Genomic DNA, 9,552 nt, shown 5'->3' with positions numbered 1-9,552 from the left:
ACTACCTCAGGCAGGTGACGAAGGCTGGCATCATCAGTGATAAATCAAGTGGGTGCCGCGTACCCCTGATGTGCTGAGAGTGTATTTCATCTCTGTGCTCTTCCTCCTCAACACCCACAGCCCCAACCACATTCAAGTCAAAGGACATTCCACAATATGCCTGATCAATACTCCTCAAAAAATGTCAAGGTCATCGAAAACAAGGAAACTCAGTGAAATCATCACAGCCAGAGGAGCCTTAAGAGACATGATGGGACTAAATGTAATGTGGTGTCCTGGATGAGATTCTGCTGCTGGCAGGATGAAATGGCCTTATCCCAGGAATCAACTCTGAATTCTCCAATCCCAGGATGGGGGAAGGGAGGAGACGCCCTGGAACTTTGGCCTAGGAACATGAGGGAGGCTCCTGGAGAAGCCAAAATAGGAAGGAAATCAGGACAGGAAGGGAAAAGAGGCCAAATAGAGTAGAGGGGAAGGAGTCAGATAGGAGAGGGCGTGGGGAGGGGTCAGCTTAGTGGACAGGACATCTGTGTGAGAGGGATGGGTGCTGTTTGAGGGGAGGCGAAGGAGCTTGAGGGGGCTGACAGAGGTCTCTGTTTTTCACCTGGGTGGTAATTGCACAGGTGTTAGCTCTGTAATTCGGCTATACTTAACTTTTAGGCAATTTTATGTACTGACAGGAATAGTATAATTCAGAAACACACATGGAAGAAACAGGGAAAAGAGAAGATGACCATGGGGAAGTGATGAAGGGGTTCCCCTATTCCGGAGCCAGAACCTCCCAAGTGCTGAGGTGACAGGGAGAATGAGTGGAGGGAGATGAAGGAACTGGTGGTAATTTTTAGATATTCTCCTGAGAACAACCTTTACTGAGAGAATGAAGTCCTACATTAGGAGATGGGTAAGTGAGCCCTGTGGTTATTGGGAGGAAGAGTGTTGTAGGGTCATAGTCTGCACATCTTGGGGTTCTACTGAAGGAAGCACCAAGGCTGCAGACTTCAGGAAAGACTTCCTGCTGGAGATTGTGGAGATTTGGGTTTGTGTATCACAACTGCTCCCCATTGGTGTCTGGGTTTTCCTAATGTCCTAGAGACTGGGTGAGGGTGAAGGGCCTGTGTATGCAGAAGGCCGGGAGAGGAGCAAGCTAAGGTGGGATCCCACTGCTAACTGTGTCTGTGCTTGTTCTCGCCTGCATCCAGAGTTTGAGGTGTGATTCTGCTGTGTTAGTGTGGCAGTTGGCAGAATCAAAATGGAGCCACTAATATTTTTTTTAACCTTGACAAATAGAGCTGGGAAGGCCATGAATAGAGAGTTCCTATGCTTATATACCTGATAACAAAAACTATCACAAAAGACTACAAAAATCACAATCTTGCACAAGGGCAATAACAGCTTTACACAAAAATACTTCTATAAGGATATCAGCCCAGCAACTGCCTGTCCAAACTTGGACTGATGTCAACCTTGTTAGTGGTTATTGTAGCCCTTTAAAAACCTTTGTCTTCCTTTACCTCCCCAGACACAGACACACATAGTTTATTCCAATTGCAATGCTCTATTTCCAAATGAATATTTTTCTTTTAGAGAGCCTTTCTCTGTTCCTATTTTTGTTGATGGATATGGTGTCAGAAACAGGACTTGGAAAAGGTCACTATCAAAACCTAGTGCAGTGGTGTACACCTGAAGTCCTAGTTACTCAGAGGCTGAGGAGAAGGATTGCCAGAGCCTAGGAGTTTGAGGCCAGCCTGGGCGAGGTAGGGAGACCCCCATCTCTAAAAATAAGAAAATGTTTAAAAGGTCTCTATCAGAAAGAATCAGTGATCATTGGAACTGGTTCGCCATACTCAGTCGAGCCCTTTGAGCTCTGTGCTTCCACAACTGGCCTTTCCTGCCCTGGTGTCTTCCCTCAGGCTGAGCCTCCCTCCTTTGGTAGAAGTTTTCTTATATTATTTGGAATCTGGTTTGGATACAGTCCCCTTAGTAAAGAACCATACATAGCTCTTGTATGATAAAAGACTATTGGTCTTTTCTAGTAGGGCTTTTCTGGATTGAGTACTCTGGTTTCTACAGAACGTACATACTGTCTGTGAGGCAAGTTATTTTGTGGTGAATTCACTTTTGGTCACACACCTGGTTTAATATTTTGTTCAATCTGCACACCTTGGTGAAAATATTTGTGAACATTCTTATCTTGGTTTATTTTTGTTTGACTCCTTTTCCATGCCTATTCCTGACAGTCTTCCAGGAGCAAAAACAAACATTCAAAATGGGCACTGATGGCTAATTAAAAGCCACTCAGAACCAAGTGTGGTGGCTCATGCCTATAATTCCAGCACTTTGGGAGGCCGAGGCAGGTGGATCACTTGAGTCCAGGAGTTCAAGATCAGCCTTGGCAACATGGTGAAACCTCATCTCTACAAAAAAATAGAAAAATTAGCTGGGCATGGTGGTGCATGCCTGTAGGCCCAGGTCCTAGATAGGCTGAGGTAGGAGGATCACTTGAGCCTGGGAGGTCACGGCTGCAGTGAGTCATGAGCATGCCACTGCACTCCAGCCTGGGTGACAGAGTAAGACCCTGTCTCAATAATAATATAATAGTAATAATAATAAATTTAGAGCACAAGAAAATTAAAGTGCAATAATTCATCCGCTCTTTTGAAGCTATATTAGTTATTTACTTTTGCATAACAAATTACCTAAGATTTAATAGCTCAGAACAACAAGTATTTATTATCTCCTACAGTTTCCAGTGATTACAGGTCAAAACTCCTAACATTCCTTGATGGAATTTATATAATTTTCTTTGCTCTTGAAAGAGTGATAAACAGATTGGCGTTGTTAACAATTAAGGCATGACAAATTTTCTAAGAGTCCTGCTGGCTGTACATTATGGCTCATTCTTGTGCACATTTATAAGTAGATGGGCAAAATGAAGGAAAATTCAGAACTGAAATGGTCATTATTTTTAAAAACCAGAAATTATAGAGTTAACATGTAGAAGTTCTCTCTCTCTCTCTCTTTTTTTTCTCTGCCTACTTTGAACCTGCTGACATTTCTACAGGTGTTGAGATAAAACTCACTGCTTATGGCATTTCAGTCAAGGAAAGAAAACATTCTTAAAGGCTTTGAAATTAATGACTTTACAGATTACAATAGCTCCATGATAATCAACCACCTAGACGCCTTTTATAAATATAAATTTAGGTTTCCCTAACAACTATGTACAATAATGAAACACTTAATAGAAAAATTAGTAACATAAAAGAAAAAAAAAATTTATAAAAGTTAGGCCCTCAGACCAAATAGGTCAAAATCTTGATCTCAGAGCAATAATATAAGGCATCCCTGTTCAACATAAAAATTTTGTTTTTTGTCCTATGCAAAAGCCAAAAAAGGAAAAGGTGAAGAAAAAAAAAACCAGTTAAAATTCTTCCCTGCCCACATTTGCTAATTAAGCAAACCAGACTGGTAAACAAAAGATTGATTTGTTACTAATTGAAGGCTACTTGGAGATATTTTGCTTATACAATTCAGTTAAAAAGAAACCCATAACTCACTTGAAACAACAACAACAAAAAAGGTGGGGCAATGAAAGAAGTTTTTTAAAAAAAAATCTAACTGCCATGGAAACTGCTTTACCCAAAATCAAAATTGTGGCCCATAGGTCTCATTAGATTATAAGGGCAAATGAAGTTTAACCCGGACACATAAAATCTACCAAGATTGAACCAAGAAGAAATTAAAAACCTGAACATATCAGTAATGAGTAATGAGCTTGAATCAGTAATAAAAAGTCTCCCAACAAAGAAAAACCCAGTACTGGATGCCTTCATTGTTCAATGCTACCAAACGTTTAAAGAGGGACTGACACCAATTGATCTGAAACTATTCCAAAAAACTGAAGGGAAAGGAGTTCTTTCAAATTTATTCTAGGAAGCAAGCATTACGTTGTTATCAAAACCAGGCGAGGATACAACAATAAAAAACTATACACTGGTAAACACAGATGCAAAAGTTAACAAAATACTAGCAAACTAAATCCACAACACATCAAAAAGATTATATGCCGTGATCAAATGGGATTTGTTCCAGGGATGCGAGAATGGTTACATATCTGCAAATCAATAAACGATAGATCATATCAACAGAATGAAGGACAAAAATAAAATGATCATCTCTAGACGCAGAAAAAGCACTTAATAAAATTCAACATCACTTCATGATAAAAGCTCTCAACTGGCTAGGTATAGATGAAAGGTACCTACATTCAATAAAGGCTGCATATGACAATTCGGTAGTCGACAACATACATAATGGAAAAAAAGTTGAAAGATTTCCTTCTAAGATTTGGAACAAGATAAGAATGCCTGCTTTTACCAAATTTAACATAGTACTAGACTGATTCCTATGGAAATGGATAGAAAATTTTTAAAAAATTACAACAATAACAACAAAAATACATAGTACTGGAAGTCCAACCCAGAGCAATTAGGCAAAAGGAGGAAATAAAAGGCATCCAAATTGGAAAAGAGGAAGTCAATTTGCCGCTGTTTGCAGATGACATAATCTTATTTATACACAAACCTAAAGACTCCATCAAAAAACTCGCAGAACTGATAAACAAATTTAGTAAATTTACAGAATATAAAGTCAACATACAAAAGCTGTAGAATTTCCATACGAATCCATAAACATGATAGAGCATAGTAGTGGAATGAAAGGCAAAAATAATATTATCATCTCTATAGATGCAGAAAAAGTATTTGATGAAATTCAATATCACTTCATGATAAAAACTCCCAACCAATTAGGTATAGATGGATTGTACCTAAACACAATAAAGGCCATATAGGCAAACTCAAAATGTTGAAAAATCAAGAAAGAAATCTCATTCACAGTAACTGTAAAAAAGCATAGGAATAAATTTAACCAAGTATGTAATGAAAACTATAAAATACTAAGGAAACAAATTGAAAAGAACACAAAAAATTGAAAGCTATTCCATTATCATGGATTGGGAGAATTAATATTGTTAAAGTGACCATACTATCCAAACCAGTCTACAGATTCAGTGCAATCCCTATCAAAATACCAATGTCATTCTTTATAGAAATAGAAAAAGAAATCTTAAAATTTGTATGGAACCACAAAAGACCCTGAATACCCAAAACAATATTGGGTGAAAATAACAAAGCTGGAAGTACCTGACTTCAAAATATACAGCTATAGTAACAAAAATGGCAAGCAAGATATTGGCATAAAAACGGACACATAAACCAATGGGACCGAATACAGAACCCAGAAATAAATCCATGTATTTACAGTCAATTCTTCTTTTCTTTTCTTTTTTTTTTTTCTGGAGATGGAGTCTCACTCTGTCGCCCAGGCTGGAGCTCAGTGGCACGATCTCGGCTCACTGCAACCTCTACCTACTGGGTTCAAGCAATTCTTCTGCCTCAGCCTCCTGAGTAGCTGGGATGACAGTTGTGTGCCACCACGCCCGGCTAATTTTTGTATTTTTAGTAGAGACAGGGTTTCACCATGTTGGTCAGGCTGGTCTCAAACTCCTGACCTCGTGATCCGCCTGCCTCAGCCTCCCAAAATGCTGGGATTACAAGTGTGAGCCACCGCGCCCAGCCACTCAATTTATTTTCGATAAAATCGCCAAGAACATGTACTGGGAAAATGACAGTGTCTTCAATAAATGATGCTGGGGAAACTGGATATCCATATTAGGAAGTATGAAAGTAGACCGCTATCTCTCACCATTTACAAAAATCAACTGAAAATGAATTAAGGACTTAAATGCAAGACCCAAAACTATGAAACTACTGGAAGAAAACATATAGAAAACACTTTAGGGTGTTGGATGCAGCAAAGATTTTATGATTAAGAACTTGAAAGCACAGGCAAGAGAAGCCAAAATATGTGAATGGGACTACATCAAACTAAAAATTTCCCGTACAGCAACAAAAACAATCAAAAGAGATAAAACAGCAACTTAGAGAATGAAAGTATTTGCAAAGTATTCATCTGATAAGGGATTAATAGCTAGAATTTACAAGAAACTCAAACAACAGCAAAATAGTACTATGATTTTAAAAAGAGCAAATGTGTACCCATCACCCAAGCAGTATACACTGAGACCAGTTTGTAGTTCTTTGTCCCTCACCTTCTTCCCTCCCTTTCCCCGAGTCCCCGGAGTCCGTTATGTCATTCTTATGCCTTTGTATCCTCATAGTTTTGCTCCCACTTATGAGTGAGAACATATGATGTTTGGTTTTCCATTCTTACTTCACTTGGAATGATAATCTTTAATCTCATCCAGGTTGCTATGAATGCTATTAATTCATTCCTTTTTATGACTGAGTAGTATTCCATCTCATATATATGTGTGTCCGTATATATATATACATATATATATATATGTATGTGTATATATATATGACAGTTTATCCGGTCATTGATTGATGGGCATTTGGGTTGGTTCCACATTTTTGCAATTGTGAATTGTGCTGCTATAAACGTGTGTGCAAGTATCTTTTTCGTATAATAACTTCTTTTCCTCTGGGCAGATACCCATTATGAGATTGTGGGATTGCTGGATCAAATGGTAGTTCAACTTTTAGTTCTTTAAAAAAAACTCCACCTTGTTTTCCATAGTGGTTGTACTAGTTTACATTCGCATCAGCAGTGTAAAAGTGTTCCCTGTTCACCGCATCCATGCCAACATTTATTATTTTTTGATTTTTTGATTATGGCTATTCTTGCAGATGTAAGGTGGTATCACATTGTAGTTTTGATTTGCATTTCCCTGATCATTAGTGATGTTTAGCGTTTTTTCATGTTTCTTGGCCAGCTGTGTATCTTCTTTTTTTTTTTTTTTTTTTTTTGAGGCGGAGTCTCGCTCTGTCACCCAGGCTGGAGTGCAGTGGCCAGATCTTGGCTCACTGCAAGCTCTGCCTCCCGGGTTCACGCCATTCTCCTGCCTCAGCCTCCCGAGTAGCTGGGACTACAGGCGCCCGCCACCTCGCCCGGCTAGTTTTTTGTAATTTTTAGTAGAGACGGGGTTTCACCATGTTAGCCAGGATGGTCTCGATCTCCTGACCTTGTGATCCGCCCGTCTCGGCCTCCCAAAGTGCTGGGATTACAGGCTTGAGCCACCGCGCCCGGCCGTGTATCTTCTTTTGAGAATTGTCTATTCATGTCCTTAGCCCACTTTTTGATGAGATTGGTTTTTTTCTTGCTAATTTGTCTGAGTTTGTTGTAGATTCTGAATATTAGTCCTTTGTCAGATGCATAGATTGTGAAGATTTTTTCCCACTCTGTGGGTTGTCTGTTTACTCTGTTGACTGTTTTCTTTCTTTCTTTCTTTTTTTTTTTTTTGAGACAGAGTCTCGCTCTGTTGCCCAGGCTGGAGTGCAGTGGCGTGATCTCAGCTCACTGCACGCTGTGCCTCGCAGATTCACACCATTCTCCTACCTCAGCCTCCCGAGTAGCTGAGACTACAGGTGCCCGCCACCACTCTTGGCTAATTTTTTGTATTTTTAGTAGAGACAGGGTTTCACCACGTTAGCCAGGATGGTCTCGATCTCCTGACCTTGTGATCTTCCCGCCTTGGCCTCCCAAAGTGCTGGGATTACAGACTTGAGCCACCACGCCCGGCCTGCTGATTGTTCTTTTGCCATGCAAAAGCTCTTTAGTTTTACTGGGTCCCAGCTATTTATCTTTGTTTTTATTGCATTTTGCTTTTGGGTTCTTGGTCATGAAATCCTTGCCTAAGCCAATGTCTAGGAGGTTTTTTTCGATGTCATCTTCTAGAATTTTTATAGTTTCAGGTCTTAGATTTAAGTCCTTGATCCATCTTGGTTGATTTTTGTATAATGTGGGAGATGAGGATTCAGTTTCATTGTCCTACATGTCACTAGCCAATTATCCCAGCACCATTTGTTGAATAAGGTGTCCTTTCCCCACTTTATGTTTTTGTTTGCGTTGTTGAAGATCAGTTGCTGTAAGTATTTGGGTTTATTTCTGGGTTCTCTATTCTGTTCCATTGGTCTATGAGCCCATTTTCATACCAGTACCATGCTGTTTTGGTGACTATGGCCTTATAGAATAGTTTGAAATCAGGTAATGTGATGACTCTAGATTTGTTCTTTTTGCTTAGTCTTGCTTTGGCTATGCAGGCTGTTTTTGGGTTTTATATGAATTTTAGGATTTTTTTCCTAGTTTTGTGAAAAACATTAGTGGTATTTTGATGGGAATTGCATTGAATTTATAGATTTCTTTTGGTAGTATGGTAATTCTCACAATATTGATTCTACCCATCCGTGAGCATGAGATGTGTTTCCATTTGCTTGTGTCATCTGTGATTTGTTTCAGCAGTGTTTTTTTTTTTTTTTTTTTTGTTTGGTGTTGTTGTTTTTTGAGACAGGCTCGCTCTGTCACCCTGGCTGGAGTGCAGTGGCGCCATCTCGGCTCACTGCAAGCTTCACCCCCTGGGTTCACGCCATTCTCCTGCCTCAGCCTTCCAAGTAGCTGGGACTACAGGTGCCTGCCACCACGCCCGGCTAATTTTTGTATTTTTAGTAGAGATGGGGTTTCACCGTGTTAGCCAGGATAGTCTCGATCTCCTGACCTCGTGATCCGCCCACCTCGGTCTCCCAAAGTGCTGGGATTACAGGCGTGAGCCACCACGCCTGGCCTGTTTCAGCAGTGTTTTGTAGTTTTCCTTGTAGAGGTCTTTCACCTCCTTAGGTTAGGTATATTTCTAAGTGGTTTTGTTTTGTTTTGTTTTGTGTTTTTTGCAGCTATTGAAAAAGGGATTGAGTTCTCGATTTGATTCTCAGCCTGGTCGCTGTTGGAGTGTAGGAGAGCTACTGATTTGTGTACATTAATTTTGTATCTGGAAATGTTGCAGAATTCTTTTATGAGTTTTAGGAGCTTTTTGGAGGAGTCCTTAGAGTTTTCTAGGTATACAATCGTATCAGCAAACAGTGACAGTTTGGCTTCTTCTTTACATATTTGGATGCCCTTTATTTCTTTCTCTTGTCTGATTGCTCTGGCTAGGACTTCCAGGACTGTGTTGAAGAGAAGTGGTGAGAGTGGACATCCTTGTCTTTTTGCAGTTCTCAGAGGGAATGCCCTCAACTTTTCCTCATTCAGTATTATGTTGGCTGTGGGTTTGTCATAAATACCTTTTATTACATTGACGTATGTTCCTTGTATGCCGATTTTGCTGAGAGCTTTAATCATAAAGGGATGCCAGATTTTGTTGAATGCTTTTTTTTTGCATCTATTGAGATGATCATGTGATTTTTGTTTTCAATTATGTTTATGTGGTGTGTCACATTTATTGACTTGTGTGTATTCAACCATCCCTGCTTCCCTGGTATGAAATCCATTTGATTGTGGTGGATTATCTTTTTGATTTGATTTTGAATGTTTCCATCATAAAGAAATGGTAAACGTTTGATGTGATGAGTGTGCTAAATACCCTGATTTGCTTATTACACATTGTATTCATGTATCAAAATATCACACTGTACTATA

This window comes from Theropithecus gelada, chromosome 4, assembly GCF_003255815.1.
Source record: "Theropithecus gelada isolate Dixy chromosome 4, Tgel_1.0, whole genome shotgun sequence".
NCBI classification, from domain to species: Eukaryota; Metazoa; Chordata; class Mammalia; order Primates; family Cercopithecidae; genus Theropithecus; species Theropithecus gelada.
The sequence above is the reverse complement of the archived record's forward strand: the minus strand, read 5'-3'. Positions refer to the sequence as shown.